Below are 21,822 nucleotides of genomic sequence, written 5' to 3'. Positions count from 1 at the left end.
CCACTATTTCTGGCTGGGAAAAATTTTTCGAATAGAATCAAAGATCCAAACACCAGTTCTTAGAAATGTGTTTCGCCCTCTTCAACCTCCGTGGGCTCATCGGTAAAGATGAGAGGTTGAATATCTTTAGACACATTCCATCAAAAAACAACATCCGAGACATAGACATAATAGGAGCGTAAATCTACGCCCAACCTGAAAATGACAGTCTCAAGTTTTAATTCCCTAATTACTTTAGAGTAAGTAAGATAATGTTTATGATGTGTGAGTTATTCGTAAGGGGATTTTTCCACATTCTCTATTTCATTTGTTTGATTTCGTACGAGTGGTCGTTAAACCAGTACCTGTGGATCTTTTGATCACTGAGTGTGTTTCAAAGATCTACATCTTTTGTTTTTTCATAAACATTATCTTACTTACTCTAAAGTAATTAGGGAATTAAAACTTGAGACTGTCATTTTCAGGTTGGGCGTAGATTTACGCTCCTATTATGTCTATGTCTCGGATGTTGTTTTTTGATGGAATGTGTCTAAAGATATTCAACCTCTCATCTTTACCGATGAGCCCACGGAGGTTGAAGAGGGCGAAACACATTTCTAAGAACTGGTGTTTGGATCTTTGATTCTATTCGAAAAATTTTTCCCAGCCAGAAATAGTGGATGTGTGAGTTATTCGTAAGGGGATTTTTCCACATTCTCTATTTCATTTGTTTGATTTCGTACGAGTGGTCGTTAAACCAGTACCTGTGGATCTTTTGATCACTGAGTGTGTTTCAAAGATCTACATCTTTTGTTTTTTCATAAACATTATCTTACTTACTCTAAAGTAATTAGGGAATTAAAACTTGAGACTGTCATTTTCAGGTTGGGCGTAGATTTACGCTCCTATTATGTCTATGTCTCGGATGTTGTTTTTTGATGGAATGTGTCTAAAGATATTCAACCTCTCATCTTTACCGATGAGCCCACGGAGGTTGAAGAGGGCGAAACACATTTCTAAGAACTGGTGTTTGGATCTTTGATTCTATTCGAAAAATTTTTCCCAGCCAGAAATAGTGTGTGTGTGTGTTCACAAAGAGGGGATGGCATTAGATGAACTTTTTGCCACAGATATTTGAAAATTGAAGATTGAAGATGTCATATTAAATTTTTATTTTAGAATCTTTAAGAAATTGTATGATAATATCATTAATAGTTTTGGTATTGAAGCTTAGTAGATGTGAAATATTCAGCGGTAAACTTACATTCCGCTCCTGAAGTCTAGCAATTAGTGCTTTCGTATGGTTTTTATTAAGTTCACAATTAAAGATTATATGATTTAAATCTGCAGTAGAGTAGTTATCACATGAACAGAGAGAGTTGATACGCATTCCTATTTTAGCTAAATGTGCAGGAAAATTGCCATGGTTTAATCTTAAGCGACTTAGGGATGTGGAATAGTAACGTGATAATCAAATATGTGTGGGATATTTTGCGGAAGTTGTGGGTATATGTAAGTGTATGGATTCCTCGAAGTTTGTACAAACTTAAGCCAAATAGTTTCCCATTTCTTTCTTAATTTTTTATGCAATTCTGGAATGTAATCGCTGGAGATTGTTAAATCTACTATTTCATTTAAAGTTGCCGAATTCTTTGCCATTTCATCCACTATCTCATTTTCTTTGATTCCAGCATGTCCTTTTACCCAGATAAAGACCAAGTCACTACTCTTATTTTTAAATCGAGCGATTGTCTTTCTAATATGGCATAACAACTCATTGTTGTGTTTTTTGGTTATTGGTTGTGATATTGCCTCAAGAGCAGATAAAGAATCTGATAGTATAACCGTGTCTCCAAAGTTCTGTTCAACCGCGTAAGTTAGGGCTCTTTCAATAGCATAAAGTTCGGCAGTGAAGATAGATGTACATTTAGGTAGTCTAAAAGAATTACCACTTTTTATATTAGAAACATAATAAGCACTACCTACACTATTACATGTTTTCGAACCATCTGTATAGATGTATTTATAATTAGAAAATTCAGATAAGATTAATTTTATAATTTTATTGTTTTGGCATGGTAGGTTTCTATATGTAGGTTTTATGATCTTTGGAAAGATTGCGATTTCCTCAATAGAAAGGTTATATATGGGTAATATTTGTTTAGTGTTAATGCTAAAGTTGTTAGTTTCTAGATAAGCCAGAAATAGTGGATGTGTGAGTTATTCGTAAGGGGATTTTTCCACATTCTCTATTTCATTTGTTTGATTTCGTACGAGTGGTCGTTAAACCAGTACCTGTGGATCTTTTGATCACTGAGTGTGTTTCAAAGATCTACATCTTTTGTTTTTTCATAAACATTATCTTACTTACTCTAAAGTAATTAGGGAATTAAAACTTGAGACTGTCATTTTCAGGTTGGGCGTAGATTTACGCTCCTATTATGTCTATGTCTCGGATGTTGTTTTTTGATGGAATGTGTCTAAAGATATTCAACCTCTCATCTTTACCGATGAGCCCACGGAGGTTGAAGAGGGCGAAACACATTTCTAAGAACTGGTGTTTGGATCTTTGATTCTATTCGAAAAATTTTTCCCAGCCAGAAATAGTGGATGTGTGAGTTATTCGTAAGGGGATTTTTCCACATTCTCTATTTCATTTGTTTGATTTCGTACGAGTGGTCGTTAAACCAGTACCTGTGGATCTTTTGATCACTGAGTGTGTTTCAAAGATCTACATCTTTTGTTTTTTCATAAACATTATCTTACTTACTCTAAAGTAATTAGGGAATTAAAACTTGAGACTGTCATTTTCAGGTTGGGCGTAGATTTACGCTCCTATTATGTCTATGTCTCGGATGTTGTTTTTTGATGGAATGTGTCTAAAGATATTCAACCTCTCATCTTTACCGATGAGCCCACGGAGGTTGAAGAGGGCGAAACACATTTCTAAGAACTGGTGTTTGGATCTTTGATTCTATTCGAAAAATTTTTCCCAGCCAGAAATAGTGGATGTGTGAGTTATTCGTAAGGGGATTTTTCCACATTCTCTATTTCATTTGTTTGATTTCGTACGAGTGGTCGTTAAACCAGTACCTGTGTATCTTTTGATCACTGAGTGTGTTTCAAAGATCTACATCTTTTGTTTTTTCATAAACATTATCTTACTTACTCTAAAGTAATTAGGGAATTAAAACTTGAGACTGTCATTTTCAGGTTGGGCGTAGATTTACGCTCCTATTATGTCTATGTCTCGGATGTTGTTTTTTGATGGAATGTGTCTAAAGATATTCAACCTCTCATCTTTACCGATGAGCCCACGGAGGTTGAAGAGGGCGAAACACATTTCTAAGAACTGGTGTTTGGATCTTTGATTCTATTCGAAAAATTTTTCCCAGCCAGAAATAGTGGATGTGTGAGTTATTCGTAAGGGGATTTTTCCACATTCTCTATTTCATTTGTTTGATTTCGTACGAGTGGTCGTTAAACCAGTACCTGTGGATCTTTTGATCACTGAGTGTGTTTCAAAGATCTACATCTTTTGTTTTTTCATAAACATTATCTTACTTACTCTAAAGTAATTAGGGAATTAAAACTTGAGACTGTCATTTTCAGGTTGGGCGTAGATTTACGCTCCTATTATGTCTATGTCTCGGATGTTGTTTTTTGATGGAATGTGTCTAAAGATATTCAACCTCTCATCTTTACCGATGAGCCCACGGAGGTTGAAGAGGGCGAAACACATTTCTAAGAACTGGTGTTTGGATCTTTGATTCTATTCGAAAAATTTTTCCCAGCCAGAAATAGTGGATGTGTGAGTTATTCGTAAGGGGATTTTTCCACATTCTCTATTTCATTTGTTTGATTTCGTACGAGTGGTCGTTAAACCAGTACCTGTGTATCTTTTGATCACTGAGTGTGTTTCAAAGATCTACATCTTTTGTTTTTTCATAAACATTATCTTACTTACTCTAAAGTAATTAGGGAATTAAAACTTGAGACTGTCATTTTCAGGTTGGGCGTAGATTTACGCTCCTATTATGTCTATGTCTCGGATGTTGTTTTTTGATGGAATGTGTCTAAAGATATTCAACCTCTCATCTTTACCGATGAGCCCACGGAGGTTGAAGAGGGCGAAACACATTTCTAAGAACTGGTGTTTGGATCTTTGATTCTATTCGAAAAATTTTTCCCAGCCAGAAATAGTGGATGTGTGAGTTATTCGTAAGGGGATTTTTCCACATTCTCTATTTCATTTGTTTGATTTCGTACGAGTGGTCGTTAAACCAGTACCTGTGGATCTTTTGATCACTGAGTGTGTTTCAAAGATCTACATCTTTTGTTTTTTCATAAACATTATCTTACTTACTCTAAAGTAATTAGGGAATTAAAACTTGAGACTGTCATTTTCAGGTTGGGCGTAGATTTACGCTCCTATTATGTCTATGTCTCGGATGTTGTTTTTTGATGGAATGTGTCTAAAGATATTCAACCTCTCATCTTTACCGATGAGCCCACGGAGGTTGAAGAGGGCGAAACACATTTCTAAGAACTGGTGTTTGGATCTTTGATTCTATTCGAAAAATTTTTCCCAGCCAGAAATAGTGGATGTGTGAGTTATTCGTAAGGGGATTTTTCCACATTCTCTATTTCATTTGTTTGATTTCGTACGAGTGGTCGTTAAACCAGTACCTGTGGATCTTTTGATCACTGAGTGTGTTTCAAAGATCTACATCTTTTGTTTTTTCATATATATATATATATATATATATATATATATACAAGACTTGTTATATACAAGAAGGGGTTGAAGTTGTTGGGTATGCAGCTGATTGAAAGCCAAGTGATACTCTGTTCAACAAATCATTATATTTCGACAATTTTCATTGTCATCATCAGATGAGAGCTACAAATATTTAAACATGGTACATTTTTTATAATACAATTTCTTTGTTAATTATGTCTTACTTGATTGAGGTTAGTGGCAATGATCTTCAACATCAAGTACTTTGTAGTATGAGACCGTGTGGGTTACAGCTTTAGTTGATACTATATCCATTGAATTATTATAAATATTGTATAATTTACTATCACAATAATAAAAGGACAAACACAATACACTTTAAAATCAAAACAAAAAGTCTGTTGATCGACTGTCATTAAGGTTAAGTACCAGAATATCAAATATCGAATGTTGCTATTTTATGTGAGAAAATAATCAATTCCATGTCACTAATGTCACAGAGGCTTATTTAATTGAAGTTTACTATACCGGTTGTCTCTTAGTTTTGAAATTTTTTATTATATTTTATGTTATGTTAGTTATTTATTTAGGATGTGTGTTGATTTATGTTGTTTTTCCAGATTTAGTAAATAAGCGTAAATCTCACTCAGATGCTCGACATCTGATTTCTTATTTATCAAGTAATCAGTTTGGGTGATGAATGCCATCTCAAGGAAGAGTCTTTTTTTGAGGTTATTTTCCATTGCAAGGATCTTTGTTTCATTATAGTTGATTATATGTTGTTCGTCATGTACGTGTTTTGCAAGGGAGCATCTATCAGGGTATAGTCTACTGTCACTTTTATGTGATGCAATACGGCCTTTAAGATGTCTATTTGTCTGTCCAATGTATTGTTTGTTGCAACTTGCACAAGGAATACAATAGACGATATTCGATAACTGGTCTGTAGGTGTTTTGTCTTTGATCTTAGTGAAAATGGAACCGATTGTTAGAACTGTGTAATTGGCTATTTTTATATTCTCGTCGACTGATTTAAAAATTCGTGTAAGTTTCGGTGGTTACCTTAGAGGATATATATATATATATATATATATATATATATATATATATATATATATATATATATATATATATATATATATATATATATATATATATATATATATATATATAAAGCAGTTATTATATATATATATTATATATATATATATATATATATATATATATATATATATATATATAAAGCAGTTATTATATATATATATATATATATATATATATATATATATATATATATATATATATATTAACAAGATTATATATATATATATATATATATATATTGTTGTGATCTTGATTATTGATATGAGATAATATTTTTATATGTCATTTAATTTAATCAATGCATGAATAATAATCTAATTAATTTACCAGATCACATATCAATGTGTTTTCAATCTCAGGGCTTTTTATAAAATTAAGTACTTACATACGTGGCTTCTAAGTATTTCTTAATGGTTCCTAATCGGGATAGGAAAGAAAAGAGTAAAATAATAACACATATGGGTTACAATTGTAATCAAAATATTGTTTATTTTATTTAAATGGCAATCACTGCTTAATATTTGCTATATCTTATTATTCTTAAACATAACATTTACCTGGGAATCTTATTTCCTTTTGATTTCCAAATTGAAAGTTTTTATTAACATTTAACTATTATGATTTATCAGCAACAATTCTATTTAAGTTTGATGACTTTTCTGATATTATTGATTATGTTTTTTCAATTTTAAATGTGGTATTTACTACGAAAAACCCATACATTCATGTCCAAACAAATGAGACTGACCTTTTTCTGGTGCACTGAGAATGTCTTCACACAAGACCCGTTTCCTGCTATCCTTGGCTGCAATCAAAACCTCGTCCTGGCTTCCAGTAATGTTCTCCTCCGAAACTAGCTCGTATAGCTCTCGTTTCCTGCTTCTGTCGTGATGCTGTGTTCTACCTTTTTCGAAACTGCAATCAGCTACCGGGAACTCTTGGCTCAAGGAGGTTCTTTTACTCTCAACTTGGCCTACCTCTCGTTCTACGATAGATACTCCACACTCACGGAACTACACCAGCTTTCTCACTCTCCGTACACTACCGTCTACGACTCGACTTCACTTCTCGACAGTTCAAAACATTCTGCTCTCTATTTGTCATTCATTCCCCTACTTTCTAAATATCCCTTCCAGATTCACAAATCAAAATTCCACCACCAACTCTCATTCGCAGTATTCCTCAAAACCAATTTTTAAACTTTCTAAATATGCTTAATGGATTTCAAAGAAAATAGTTAATTCCCATTCTAAAATTACTTTCTACTAATTACAAAATTTAATGATCTATTATCTACTTTCACTAAGTCTTCTTTAGCATCGGCTAATGATTGAACCTTCCGCGAACAACGATAATGACCTATTTTCGATTTCACTTTAGTTTTATTTTAAGCGCATTGTTCCGAGTATCGTTTAATCACTTCTTAAAATTAAATATAACAATTTGTTGTATACAGGTTGTTCTAAATTTATATGCCCGTGGTTGAGAAAATTAAAAATATTTTATATTAAAGTGAATTTTGTTTATAATTATCAAATTTTAATTTTTATATCAAATAGAAATATAACAAATCCCCGCCTTGTATTCGATAAAATTTATCTGCATTTTTAAATAAATTTTCTCGAGGCAAAACCAACTCCCTGTATATTTCCTTACTTTAATCTACGTCTTATATCCTAACTTACTATCTACTTCATGTAATTCTGTCTTTCATTCGTGATATTTGTATACATCGTGAATATTATAAATTCCTCGGATCTTTTCCGAGTTCCTGTGCCTCAACTCATAACTATTTATCCCATTTTCATTATTCACGATGTACGGGCCTTCGAAAACAGGCATCAACTTTGCGCAAATGCCCCCAGGAAGATTTGATACTCGTAATGCCCTCACGAGTACTTTTTCACCCTTTTGGAAAGTCACTGGTCTTCTTTTTCTATTTTGTTCCTGTCTTTGGATATATTTTTCGTTGCTTCGCCGTAATCTTCTCTGTACGGTTTCAATCACCTGTTGATATTCTTTTGGCTCTTGGTCTTCCCATGGCCTTATCGGCAGTACACCCTTCATGATGTATTCTGGGGTCTCTTTTGTTACTGTGCTCGGAATTGTATTTAGATACCTTTCTATTTCCGCCATTTTCCTGTCCCAGTGGCGATGTTGACCATCTGTTGCAATGCGAAGAAATTTCGTCACTTCCTGTATGAATCGTTCCGAAGGATTACTCTGTGGATGCCTGATGCTGACAAAATTTGTCTCTATTCCTCGTTCTCGAAGTTGTCCCTTGAAACGATCATTTCGGAAATACGTTGCATTGTCCAGTAGAATCTTTTTTGGTGTTCCTACTATGGCTATAAAATTGTCGATTTTTCTTAATATTTCCTCCCCCTTTGTGGTGCGGCAACTATATAATTTTACGTATTTTGAAAACACATCCACCATTACCAGAATATGTTTGTTCCTTTTAGTGGTCATAATTAGATCGCTTAACATATCTATTGCTACAATGTCTAGTTTGTTTCGGGCTTCAATATTTTTGGCAACATTTTCGTTTTTGAAATTCCGACTCTTATATTTTTGACATACATCGCACTTCTGGGTAATTTCCTTTGCAATGCGGTAATCCTGTCGGCTGATGTAATTTTCCCTAAAAACGAGCCAAACTTTTCTGCTACCGATATGCCCATTGTCCTCATGTAATTTCTTTATTATCTTTTCGGCCAATGTCTGTGTCACTAAATATAGTTCCTTTCCGTCTATTCTCTTAAAATATATGTCATTTTCTATTTCCGCTCTTCTTTTCTCTCTTTCCTCTAGGTCTTCTTGGTTTGTCCTTATCTCATTTAACGAATATATCCCTTCTTCTTGTATTAATCTATTTAGTCCCACCTGTAGAGTAATTGTTTCCTTTTTTCCGGTGTCCTCATCCCGTGTTAGAGCGTCGGCTATTATGTTGTCTTTTCCTTTTATATATCGGAACTCAAAATCATACTCCTGTAATAATAGAATGCCTCTATGTATTCTATTATTTACTAATCTATTCTTCATGATATGTACTAAAGCTGCATGGTCTGTTTCGATTGTGAATTTTGCTCCCAATAAGTAAAACCTCAATTTGTTTACGCAATATAGTACACTGGCAAACTCCAATTCTGTAACACTATATTTTCTCTCATGTGTTTTAGTCACTCGCGATATAAAACATATCGGCACTTCTTGGTCGTTTTGTATTTGAGACAGAACTCCTGCAAATTTTTGTATGGACGCATCAGTTCGGAGTATAAAAGGTAAATTGTAAATGGGGTGGTATATTTTCGTTCCTTTTGCGAATTCTCGTTTTAATGTTTCGAAAGCTTCCTCCTGTTCTTCTTTCCAATTCCATTTTATTCCTTTTTTAAGCAATTTTATCAGAGGGATTTCCTTTTGGCTCAAATCGGGAATCAGTTTTTTAAAATAATTAATCGTGCCAAGAAAACCTCTCAATGTTTTCAAATTCGTTGGTCTTGGGTATTCATCTATGAGCTTGACTCTGTCTTCGGATAATCTTACTGTTTTGGTGTCCAATTGAAAACCCAAATAAATGACTTCTTTTTGAAAAAATTGACATTTTTCAATGTTTAATTTCAATCCCGCTGTGTCCAATTCTTCCAGAATTATTTCTATGTGTTTCAGATGACTCTGAGTATCTTGTGAAAAAATTAATAAATCATCGATATAATGAACTATGAAATCTTCGTGGCGATTCAAAATGGTATGTAGAGCTCGGACGAGTGCAGCACAAGCACTCTGCAATCCAAACGGCACTACCTTAAACCGGTAGACAATACCATCAATAGAAAAAGCGGTGTAGTTTCTACACTTTTCAGCTAACGGTATCAACCAAAAACTGTGTTTTAAGTCAATTTTCGAAAATATGTGTGACCCGGTGATTCTTCCAAAAATGGCCTCGATGTTTAGAGGTGATTCATATTGTGATACAGTGTGCTGGTTGATATTCCTGGCATCTAAACATAATCTCAATTCTCCACTGCTTTTCTTTACTATCACAATCGGGTTAACATATGGTGAATCACATCTTTCGATGATTTGATCTTCCAACATTTTATTTATTTCTTCTTTCACCTCTTGTCGATACTTGTATGGAATCGGGTAAGTCTTTGATCGAAAATTTCCCAAGTTTTTCACCTCAAATGAATGTTCGTACTTTTTAGCCACTCTGTTTTCCTCATTGATCAAATTTTCGTAGTTTCGTAACATCAACCGCAATTCTTTTTCTTTCCCTTCTCCACATATCAATTTTCTGTCTTTTTTCTCAGATTCTTCACACATGTTTACCGTGCATTCTGCATCCTCGTTTGCATATACCTCCTCTTCAAATACCACTGTTTCAATCATATTCTTTTCACTTTCATTTTTTAGCTTTATTTCTTCTTCTCCTGAGCCCGTCTCTTCTTTTGAGGAATCCCAGGTTTCCTTTGTTTCTGATACTCTCAAATTTTCTTCTTCTGGGCTCAACTCTTCTTTTGAGGAGCCACAGGTTTCATTTTCTTTTATCTTTTTCTGACCTTTTCTCCTTTTTCTTCTTTGTCCTTGCTTCGCTGCCAAATTCATTTCCACTGTTTGTTCTTTACCTGATTCGTCCGTATTTTGTTTCTCATGTTCCTTGTCCTGTTCTTTTTCTTTTTCTTCTGTTAGTTTCATCGTATTATTTTTAAAATCTATCACTACATGTTTTTCTGCCAATTCGTCCACTCCTACTATCATGTCATGTGACATGTTTGGCATTATTACACATTGTAGTGCATACATATTCTTGCCCAGTCGTACCATTACTCGTATGCCTTCATTTATAGTTGCCAATGTCCGTTTGTTTGCGCCCACTAAATTTACCCTAGGTATTTTATAAATTAAATTCGTTAAGTTAACTTCTTCTATTAGTTTTCTGTTGACCAATGTTATTTCAGATCCAGTGTCTATCATAATTTTAATTGGTTTCTCGTTGATAAATCCATCCACAAATTTTAAATTAACTCCATTTTTCTTTTCGTTGTTTCCTGCCAATTTAATAAACTCCTTGGGGTGACAAAAGATTCCTGTTTGATTTTTGGTTTTTAGTGAGCGCCGTCGTGAAAAGACGCCGGTTGCTCATCGTTGTTTATATTTTCGTCATAATGTCTCTCTCCGTCATATTCATCTGTCTGGGTATTATTTACTTCTCTTCTATTTTCGCTTGGTCTGTCGGATCTGTTTCGGTTTTCTCGATATCCCTGTTCATTTTGTCTACCATTATTTCTGTTTTCTTGATTTGAGCGTGTGGTGTTTCTATTCTGGTATTCTCGATTTCTGTCCTCATTCCATTGCCTATTTCTTTGTTCATAATTTCCTCTTCCGTTGTCTCTATTTTCGTTTTCCCTTCTGGGATTAAAATCTCGTCTTGTATAGTCCCTCCTATTTTGATTTCTATCTCTGTAATCTTGTGTTTCTCGGGGCCTGTAATCTTCTCGCGACCTTCTTGATTTTCTTTCTCTTAGACGTGATTCTCTTATTTGTAGGAATTGGCATAAACTATCTATGTCTTTGTAATTTTGCAATGTGATATGGTCTTCCAGCGTTTCCTCGAAATGTCTTGCAATCAGTTCGACTAATTGTTCCGATGAGTAATTATATTGTAAATGTTTTGCATTATTGTAAATTTGCAAAGCATATGTCCTTTCTGATACACCCATCCTATCATTGTATTTCCCATTTTGCAATTCCTTGTTAATTTCCAATTGTTGGACCTTTCCCCAGAAATAATTCAAAAATTTTTGTTCAAATTGTTGCCAATTGCCGAATTCTTCTTCTTTACTATCGAACCATAGGCTTGCTTCATATTTGAGATGGTTTCTGATAGTTTCTTTTGCTGTTTCGAAATTTCCGATGTGTTGTATTTTCTTTTTCAGGCTATTTATGAACGGCACTGGGTGTAATCTTCTTACATCCCCTCCAAACCTTATCTTCACGTCATCTGTGCTATGTATAACCATTTCTCTTCTTTCTCCTACATTTTGTTGAGTATTGATTTCCGCAATCTTTCTTTCCACTTCTTCTATGTCTGCTTGAATAGCGTTTTGCAACTTGTTTTCCAAACTTTCTATTTCCTTTTTCTGGCAATTCGTTATTTCCTTTATTTTGCTTTTGATTTCTTTAATCTCTGTCTCTTGTTGTCTCATATCGTTCTTGATTATTGTCAAACATCCTTTTACTTCCTTTTCATACTTTCCTATGCGTTCCTCCATTTTCTTGTTGTTCTCTTCTATTGCTTGTTTCATTTTTTGTTGTGTTTCATCCATTTTTTGATCCATTTTTTGTTGTGTTTCATCTATTTTTTTATCCACTTTATCCATTTTCTTTGATGTTTCTTCCTGATTTTTATCCATTTTTTGTTGTGTTTCATCCATTTTCTTTGATGTTTCTTCCATGGCTTGTTTCGTTTCACGTTGATTTTCATCCAGTTTTTGTTCCATTCTTTGTGACTGGAGTTGCATCATTTGTAATATTTTATCTATTCCTGATAATTCTTGCTGTTCTGATGCCATGATTGTCGTGTCTAAAATGTCTTCTTGGTCTGAATTATTCTCTTGATTTGAATGTTCTTTTTGTTTTTTGTTGTCTTTGCTTTGGCTTCTTGTCACAGACATTTGTTTTCAAGAAGTATTATCCCCGCCAAATATGAAATTTTACTAGTATGTTACCAAGACGACTTTTTCTCACCCAAATATTATAAATTGTCAATAAATATATCAAATGTAAATATCGTAAAAATAAAATATTAAATCAGTTATGTAAAATTTGTACCTAAAGAGATCTAAAATTTTATGTTATCAAATGTAAGTATCTCACTTTTTACCACAGGCATATAAATTTTCAAATACCGGCTTTACTCTTTCTATCCTTCAAATTTGCCACTAGAAATACTTTTCAAATGCCCTCCACGTTGGACGACAGTTGTTGTGATCTTGATTATTGATATGAGATAATATTTTTATATGTCATTTAATTTAATCAATGCATGAATAATAATCTAATTAATTTACCAGATCACATATCAATGTGTTTTCAATCTCAGGGCTTTTTATAAAATTAAGTACTTACATACGTGGCTTCTAAGTATTTCTTAATGGTTCCTAATCGGGATAGGAAAGAAAAGAGTAAAATAATAACACATATGGGTTACAATTGTAATCAAAATATTGTTTATTTTATTTAAATGGCAATCACTGCTTAATATTTGCTATATCTTATTATTCTTAAACATAACATTTACCTGGGAATCTTATTTCCTTTTGATTTCCAAATTGAAAGTTTTTATTAACATTTAACTATTATGATTTATCAGCAACAATTCTATTTAAGTTTGATGACTTTTCTGATATTATTGATTATGTTTTTTCAATTTTAAATGTGGTATTTACTACGAAAAACCCATACATTCATGTCCAAACAAATGAGACTGACCTTTTTCTGGTGCACTGAGAATGTCTTCACACAAGACCCGTTTCCTGCTATCCTTGGCTGCAATCAAAACCTCGTCCTGGCTTCCAGTAATGTTCTCCTCCGAAACTAGCTCGTATAGCTCTCGTTTCCTGCTTCTGTCGTGATGCTGTGTTCTACCTTTTTCGAAACTGCAATCAGCTACCGGGAACTCTTGGCTCAAGGAGGTTCTTTTACTCTCAACTTGGCCTACCTCTCGTTCTACGATAGATACTCCACACTCACGGAACTACACCAGCTTTCTCACTCTCCGTACACTACCGTCTACGACTCGACTTCACTTCTCGACAGTTCAAAACATTCTGCTCTCTATTTGTCATTCATTCCCCTACTTTCTAAATATCCCTTCCAGATTCACAAATCAAAATTCCACCACCAACTCTCATTCGCAGTATTCCTCAAAACCAATTTTTAAACTTTCTAAATATGCTTAATGGATTTCAAAGAAAATAGTTAATTCCCATTCTAAAATTACTTTCTACTAATTACAAAATTTAATGATCTATTATCTACTTTCACTAAGTCTTCTTTAGCATCGGCTAATGATTGAACCTTCCGCGAACAACGATAATGACCTATTTTCGATTTCACTTTAGTTTTATTTTAAGCGCATTGTTCCGAGTATCGTTTAATCACTTCTTAAAATTAAATATAACAATTTGTTGTATACAGGTTGTTCTAAATTTATATGCCCGTGGTTGAGAAAATTAAAAATATTTTATATTAAAGTGAATTTTGTTTATAATTATCAAATTTTAATTTTTATATCAAATAGAAATATAACAATATATATATATATATCTATATATATATATAAATATATATATATATATATATATATATATATATATATATATATATATATATATATATATATGCTTTCTGTCGTTTTCCGGGTTTGACTCCGCGTTGAATAATTTTCGATTGGAGAAAAACCATTATTTTGACGACGTTTCGGCAAGATCTTACTTGCCATTGTCAAGTCAGGTAGTTCCGCTTCTCGCTGCTGCTTAAAGTAAACTGAATTCTTACTCATGATACCGTCACTTAGGTAGTTGATCCTGATGGGGCTGCTTGTCCTGCGCGAACTCTGGCTCTTGTTATTGGTCCAGTGTAGGTTGCAGTCGCCGGAGGGATGTTACGCGTAGATGTTGCAGCCTGATTTATTTTGGTCTTTTTCTTCAGTACCGTTTTCCATGTTGTAGGAAGCCGTTGCGCATCATCTCTTTGGTTTAAGCCGTTGGAATTTCTTTCAATTTCTATTGATTCTCTGATTTCCCGTTTTCTTTTTATTTCGATGTTAGCTAACATTGTTGTTTGGTTCAGGTTTATTGTATGTCCTGTGCTTGCGTCATGTTGAGCCAGGGATGACGTGGTTTCTCCCCTTTCTATAGCATTTCGGCGTTCTTCTCGTCTTACATAGATTCTTCGGTTGGTCTGTCCAATGTACGAATTTTCACAATCCCCACACGGAATCTCGTATACACCTTGACTTTCTAACGATATTTTGGTTTTTGGTGTTTGTAAAATAGTTGAGATCTTTCTGTCCGCATTAAATATCGTTTCTATGTTGTGTTTTCTCAGCACTCTCCCTATTTTCTCTGTCGTACCTTTTACATATGGTAGAATGGTTTTGCCGATCGGTTTATCGTCTTCTGTAGGGTCTTTAGCTCTTCTTCGAGCATTTTGAGCTTTTTCGATGGTGTATGTTGAGAAGCCGTTTTCTCTTAACGCTGTTTTCACATTATGCATTTCTTCATTTTGATGTTCTTGGTCTGTCAGTCTTTCGTATCTTGTAATCAAGGTTTTGATGACTGAATGTAATTGTGCAGGATGGTGGTGTGAAGCAGCATTTAGATATCTATCGGTATGTGTCGGTTTCCGATACACCGTATGGCCTATGTGTCCGTCTTGTTTCTTTATTATTAACACATCTAAGAATGGTATTTGGTCGTTTTCTTCCAGTTCCATAGTAAACTGAATTTTATAGTGGATATTGTTGATGTGTTCTAAAAATGCCTTTAGTTTTTCTTCTCCGTGGGTCCAGATGATAAAAGTGTCATCCACGTATCTAAGACAAAGTTTAGGTTTATATTCAGCTGTTTCTATTGCCCGCTGTTCTATTTCCTTTATAAACAAGTTCGCTATTACTGGTGACAGTGGGGAACCAATCGGTGCTCCCTAAACTTGTTTATATCCTTGTTCCTTATAGATGAAATATGTGTTATTTAAACAGTGTTTGGTTAGGTTTAGAGTATTCGGTGATATTGGATACTTTTTGCTTATGATGTCCAGTGATTCATCTATAGGAACATTCGTGAAAAGTGAGACTACATCGAAGCTGACTAGCAAATGTCCCGGCCCAAGAGTCACACCTTTTATACGCTCGATGAAGTGGCTCGCGTTCTTGACGTAAGAATCCGCTTCCTCCGCGTATGGTTGCAGCTGTTGAGCCAGAAATTTTGCCAGCGGTTGTAGGGGAGATCCGATGGAGCTCACAATTGGTCGCAGTGGTAATCCTGCCTTGTGTACCTTGGGTAGGCCGTAAAATTTTGGGCATCTTGATGACTTCTCTTTAGGTATGAGATGGACCTGTTGTTCTTTCTTGATATTTGAGGCTTTGATCTTGGCTTTTGTTATTTTCTCTAGATATGTTGTCGGGTCTGACGAGATGCTTTGATATGTTGTATCATTTAAGATGTCATTTATTTTTGTTTCGTAGTCTTGAATATTCAGCACTACCGTAGCGTTGCCTTTGTCAGCTGGAAGCACGATGATTTCTTTGTTGTTCTTCAAATTATGTAAGGCTTCTTTCTCTTCCCGTGTTAAATTTCTTTTTGGTGGTTTATCTGTTCTTAATATCTTTGATACGTCTTGGCGTATGATCTCGGCTGTTTCTGTTGGGAGATTAGTAATTGTAGTCTCTACCTCAGTAATGATATTTTCTACGGGAATGTGTGTAGGTGCAACACCAAAATTGAAACCTTTTACAAGAACACTATTCATTGGCTTCATCAAGTGTCAGATTTGAAAAGTTATGTACTAATATGTTTGTTTCTATTTGTGATTTTTCATTCTTTTTTGGCTGCTGTTGTAGTAACAAATTTTAAAACTTTTTAATTTGTTTGGTCTTAGTGAGATCAGCATATGTTTCTTCTCGAAAGTTTGTCAGTTGTTCAAAGAAATTCCATAATGTTGGATGGATTGTGTTACTTAGTTTAAGATGCAGCTGTAATGATTCTGAATTCATTTTGTCGATGTCTCGTCTGGTATCATTGATCGCTTCTCTAATAAGCGCCAGGCTTGCCCTTCTTAAAATGTTTTTCGTTTTATAGTTGTTTTTGTGAAAAGTGAGCTTCATACAAGTCGGTATAATGCTTTCGTCACGGCAGCGTTCTAAAAACGTAAGGTTGCATAACAACGTCCTTCGTTTCGATCGTAGTTTTTCGTATCTTCTGATGTCCGGTAGAATTTCCTCCCCGTAGAGGTTAATTATGTTACACTTGAAGTTTCCGCGGGAGCTATATGTGCTTTCTGTTGTTTTCCGGGTTTGACTCCGCGTTGAATAATTTTGGTTTTGAGAAAAACCATTATTTTGACGACGTTTCGGCAAGATCTCACTTGCCATTGTCAAGTCAGGTACAGTCGGAAAAATGAAAGAATACCCATGAACGAACATATAAAACACGCTGTATTTTCCTGTCACCGTGTCACAAAGAAAATTGCCTAGCGCAAGTACATGTAATAATAATTATTACATGTACTTGCGCTGGCCAATTTTTTGTGTGACACGATGACAGAAAAATACAGCGTGTTTTATATGTTCGTTCATGGGTATTCTTTCATTTTTCCTACTGTAGTTCAGCTTCTCGCTGCTGCTTGAAGTAAACTGAATTCTTACTCATGATACCGTCACTTATGTAGTTGATCCTGATGGGGCTGCTTGTCCTGCGCGAACTCTGGCTCTTGTTATCGGTCCAGTGCAGGTTGCAGTCGCCGGAGGGATGTTACGCGTAGATGTTGCGGCCTGATTTATTTTGGTCTTTTTCTTCAGTACCGTTTTCCATGTTGTAGGAAGCCGTTGCGCATCATCTCTTTGGTTTAAGCCGTTGGGATTTCTTTCAATTTCTATCGATTCTCTGATTTTCCGTTTTCTTTTTATTTCGATGTTAGCTAACATCGTTGTTTGGTTCAGGTTTATTGTATGTCCTGTGTTTGCGACATTGTGAGCCAGGGATGACGTGGTTTCTCCCCTTTCGATAGCATTTCGGTGTTCTTCTCGTCTTACATGGATTCTTCGGTTGGTCTGTCCAATGTACGACTTTCCACAATCCACACACGGAATCTCGTATACACCTTGGCTTTCTAACGATATTTTGGTCTTTGGTGTTGGCAAAATAGTTGAGATCTTTCTGTCCGTATTAAATATCGTTTCTATGTTGTGTTTTCTCAGCACTCTCCCTATTGTCTCTGTCGTACCCTTCACATATGGCAGAATGGTTTTGCCGATCGGTTTATTGTCTTCTGTAGGGTCTTTAGCTCTTCTTCGAGCATTTTGAGCTTTTTCGATGGTGTATGTTGAGAAGCCGTTTTCTCTTAACGCTGTTTTCACATTATGCATTTCTTCATTTTGATGTTCTTGGTCTGTCAGTCTTTCGGATCTTGTAATCAAGGTTTTGATGACTGAATGTAATTGTGCAGGATGGTGGTGTGAAGCAGCATTTAGATATCTACCGGTATGTGTCGGATTAGAGAAGCGATCCATGATACCAGACGAGACATCGACAAAATGAATTCAGAATCATTACAGCTGCATCTTAAACTAAGTAACACAATCCATCCAACATTATGGAATTTCTTTGAACAACTGACAAACTTTCGAGAAGAAACATATGCTGATCTCACTAAGACCAAACAAATTAAAAAGTTTGAAAATTTGTTACTACAACAGCGGCCAAAAAAAGAATGAAAAATCACAAATAGAAACAAACATATTAGTACATAACTTTTCAAATCTGACACTGGATGAAGCCACGAAGAGTGTTCTAGCAAAAGGTTTCAATTTTGCTGTTGCACCTACACACATTCCCGTAGAAAATATCATTACTGAGGTAGAGACTACAATTACTAATCTCCCAACAGAAATAGCCGAGATCAACGCCAAGACGTATCAAAGATATTAAGAACAGCTAAACCACCAAAAAGAAATTTAACGCGGGAAGAGAAAGAAGCCTTACATAATTTGAAAACAACAAAGAGATCATCGTGCTTCCAGCTGACAAAGGCAACGCTACGGTAGTGCTGAATATTCAAGACTACGAAACAAAAATAAATGACATCTTAAATGATACAACATATCAAAGCATCTCGTCAGACCCGACAACATATCTAGAGAAAATAACAAAAGCCAAGGTCAAAGCCTCAAATATCAAGAAAGAACAACAGGTCCATCTCATACCTAGAGAGAAGTCATCAAGATGCCCAAAATTTTACGGCCTACCCAAGGTACACAAGGCAGGATTACCACTGCGACCAATTGTGAGCTCCATCGGATCTCCCCTACAACCGCTGGCAAAATTTCTGGCTCAACAGCTGCAACCATACGCGGAGGAAGCGGATTCTTACGTCAAGAACGCGAGCTACTTCATCGAGCGTATAAAAGGTGTGACTCTTGGGCCGGGACATTTACTAGTCAGCTTAGATATAGTCTCACTTTTCACGAATGTTCCTATAGATGAATCACTGGACATCATAAGCAAAAAGTATCCAATATCACCGGATACTCTAAACCTAACCAAACACTGTTTAAATAACACATATTTCATCTATAAGGAACAAAGATATAAACAAGTTGAGGGAGCACCGATTGGCTCCCCACTGTCACCAATAATAGCGAACTGGTTTATGAAGGAAATAGAATAGTGGGCAATAGAAACAGCTGAATATTAACCTAAACTTTGGCTTAGATACGTGGATGACACTTTTATCATCTGGACCCACGGAGAAGAGAAACTAAAGGCATTTTTAGAACACATCAACAATATCCACCATAAAATTCAGTTTACTATGGAACTGGAAGAAAACGACCAAATACCATTCTTAGATGTGTTAATAATAAAGAAACAAGACGGACACATAGGCCATACAGTGTATCGGAAACCGACACATACCGATAGATATCTAAATGCTGCTTCACACCACCATCCTGCACAATTACATTCAGTCATCAAAACCTTGATTACAAGATCCGAAAGACTGACAGACCAAGAACATCAAAATGAAGAAATGCATAATGTGAAAACAGCGTTAAGAGAAAACGGCTTCTCAACAAACACCATCGAAAAAGCTCAAGTTGCTCGAAGAAGAGCTAAAGACCCTACAGAAGACGATAAACCGATCGGCAAAACCATTCTACCATATGTAAAGGGTACGACAGAGAAAATAGGGAGAGTGCTGGGAAAACACAACATAGAAACGATATTTAATACGGACAGAAAGATCTCAAATATTTTACAAACACCAAAAACCAAAATATCGTTAGAAAGTCAAGGTGTATACGAGATTCCGTGTGGGGATTGTGGAAAGTTGTACATTGGACAGACCAACCGAAGAATCCATGTAAGACGAGAAGAACACCGAAATGCTATCGAAAGGGGAGAAACCACGTCATCCCTGGCTCAACATGTCGCAAACACAGGACACACAATAAACCTGAAACAAACAACGATGTTAGCTAACATCGAAATAAAAAGAAAACGGGAAATTAGAGAATCGATAGAAATTGAAAGAAATCCCAACGGCTTAAACCAAAGAGATAATGCGCAACGGCTTCCTACAACATGGAAAATTGTATTGAAGAAAAAGACCAAAATAAATCAGGCCGCAACATCTACGCGTAACATACCTCCGGCGACTGCAACCTACACTGGACCAATAACAAGAGCCAGAGTTCGCGCCGAACAAGCAGCCACATCAGGATCAACTACATAAGTGACGGTATCATGAGTAAGAATTCAGTTTACTTCAAGCAGCAGCGAGAAGCGGAACTACCTGACTTGACAATGGCAAGTGAGATCTTGCCGAAACGTCGTCAAAATAATGGTTTTTCTCAAAACCAAAATTATTCAAGGCGGAGTCAAACCCGAAAAACAACAGAAAACACATATAGCTCCCGCGGAAGCTTCAAGTGTAACATATATATATATATATATATATATATATATATATATATATATATATATATATATATATATATATATATACATCCCGCTATCATTATGTCATCTTTTCATGTTGCAGTCATTTGGCATCACCAAGAAATACTATCATTTTCGAATTTTAATTCGTGTATGTTTGTTGAGCGCATTTTTTTACGCCCTGTATCGTTCTCAGTTTTCTAAAATTTTAATTTTAAAAATTTAAATTATATACAAAAATTTTTACACTTCATAACCATTTTGACTTCCACCACATAAAAATGTGTATTTCCCATCATTTTGCCGCTTTTCGACGTTGCGACGAGTTAAAAATACCGATCTTTTGAGGACAGGTAGAAAAGGTCTATTGTAAACTTAGAGGATGGAATATTTTGGTAAAATATTCCATCCTCTCAGATTATAAACTACATAAAAGGTAGGTTCTTTACCTGTTCAGCTGGATTACCAAGCAAGGGTCTAAATATTTTACGAGTTGAATTGTGTTTATTTGATTTCATCTGTTAAATTAAAATTTCTCATACCGACTTAAAATATTTGTTTGAAAAATTCATTTTATATTTTCGTTTAATTTACTTAGGGTTTTTGGTCAAAATTTTGAAGAAACGCTTGGTTTGACATAAAATTTGGGACACGTACCTATAGCTAATATGTTAAAGAAAAAAAGTGATATTGTGCCGATATGTGCTTTTGATCTGGAGGTGAGTTTCGTCGGTTATAGGGTATGAAAACAAATACGTTCAAATAAGTCCGGAATTGGATAAACTGACTAATTCTAAGCAACTTCTATTTTATAGCGTTTTTCACTAAGTCAATACTTTTAGAGATATTTGCGAGTGAATATGTTCATTTTTCAACAAAAAAAAAACGTTTTTATACGGTTTTTCGCAAATAACTCAAAAAGTAGGTACTTTATTGAAAAAAAATTAGCAAATAGTAAATATAGCTTATAAAAAAGTGAAAAAATGGTATATGTGTCAGGTCTGTAGACCCAGTAGAAGCAGAGTTATTGCTAAGCTTTGTTTTAAAACCAAGAGGAGTAGGTAAACTAAATGGCAGATTCACACCCAAGAAAGTCACTAGAAATATCATCAGATAAATCTTCTTTTTTGGTTGATCATATCGGCCTTTGACGGTAATCTTGACTAAAAATCTAAAAATAAAAGGAAGAACGCAGAAAATACAAAAATTGCTGATAAAATAAATAAACTGACCTATGAAATGCCAATAGTGTCAAAATTTGATATGAGTAAA

This window comes from Diabrotica virgifera, chromosome 3 (assembly GCF_917563875.1).
Source record: "Diabrotica virgifera virgifera chromosome 3, PGI_DIABVI_V3a".
In the NCBI taxonomy this organism is placed as follows: domain Eukaryota; kingdom Metazoa; phylum Arthropoda; class Insecta; order Coleoptera; family Chrysomelidae; genus Diabrotica; species Diabrotica virgifera.
The sequence above is the reverse complement of the archived record's forward strand: the minus strand, read 5'-3'. Positions refer to the sequence as shown.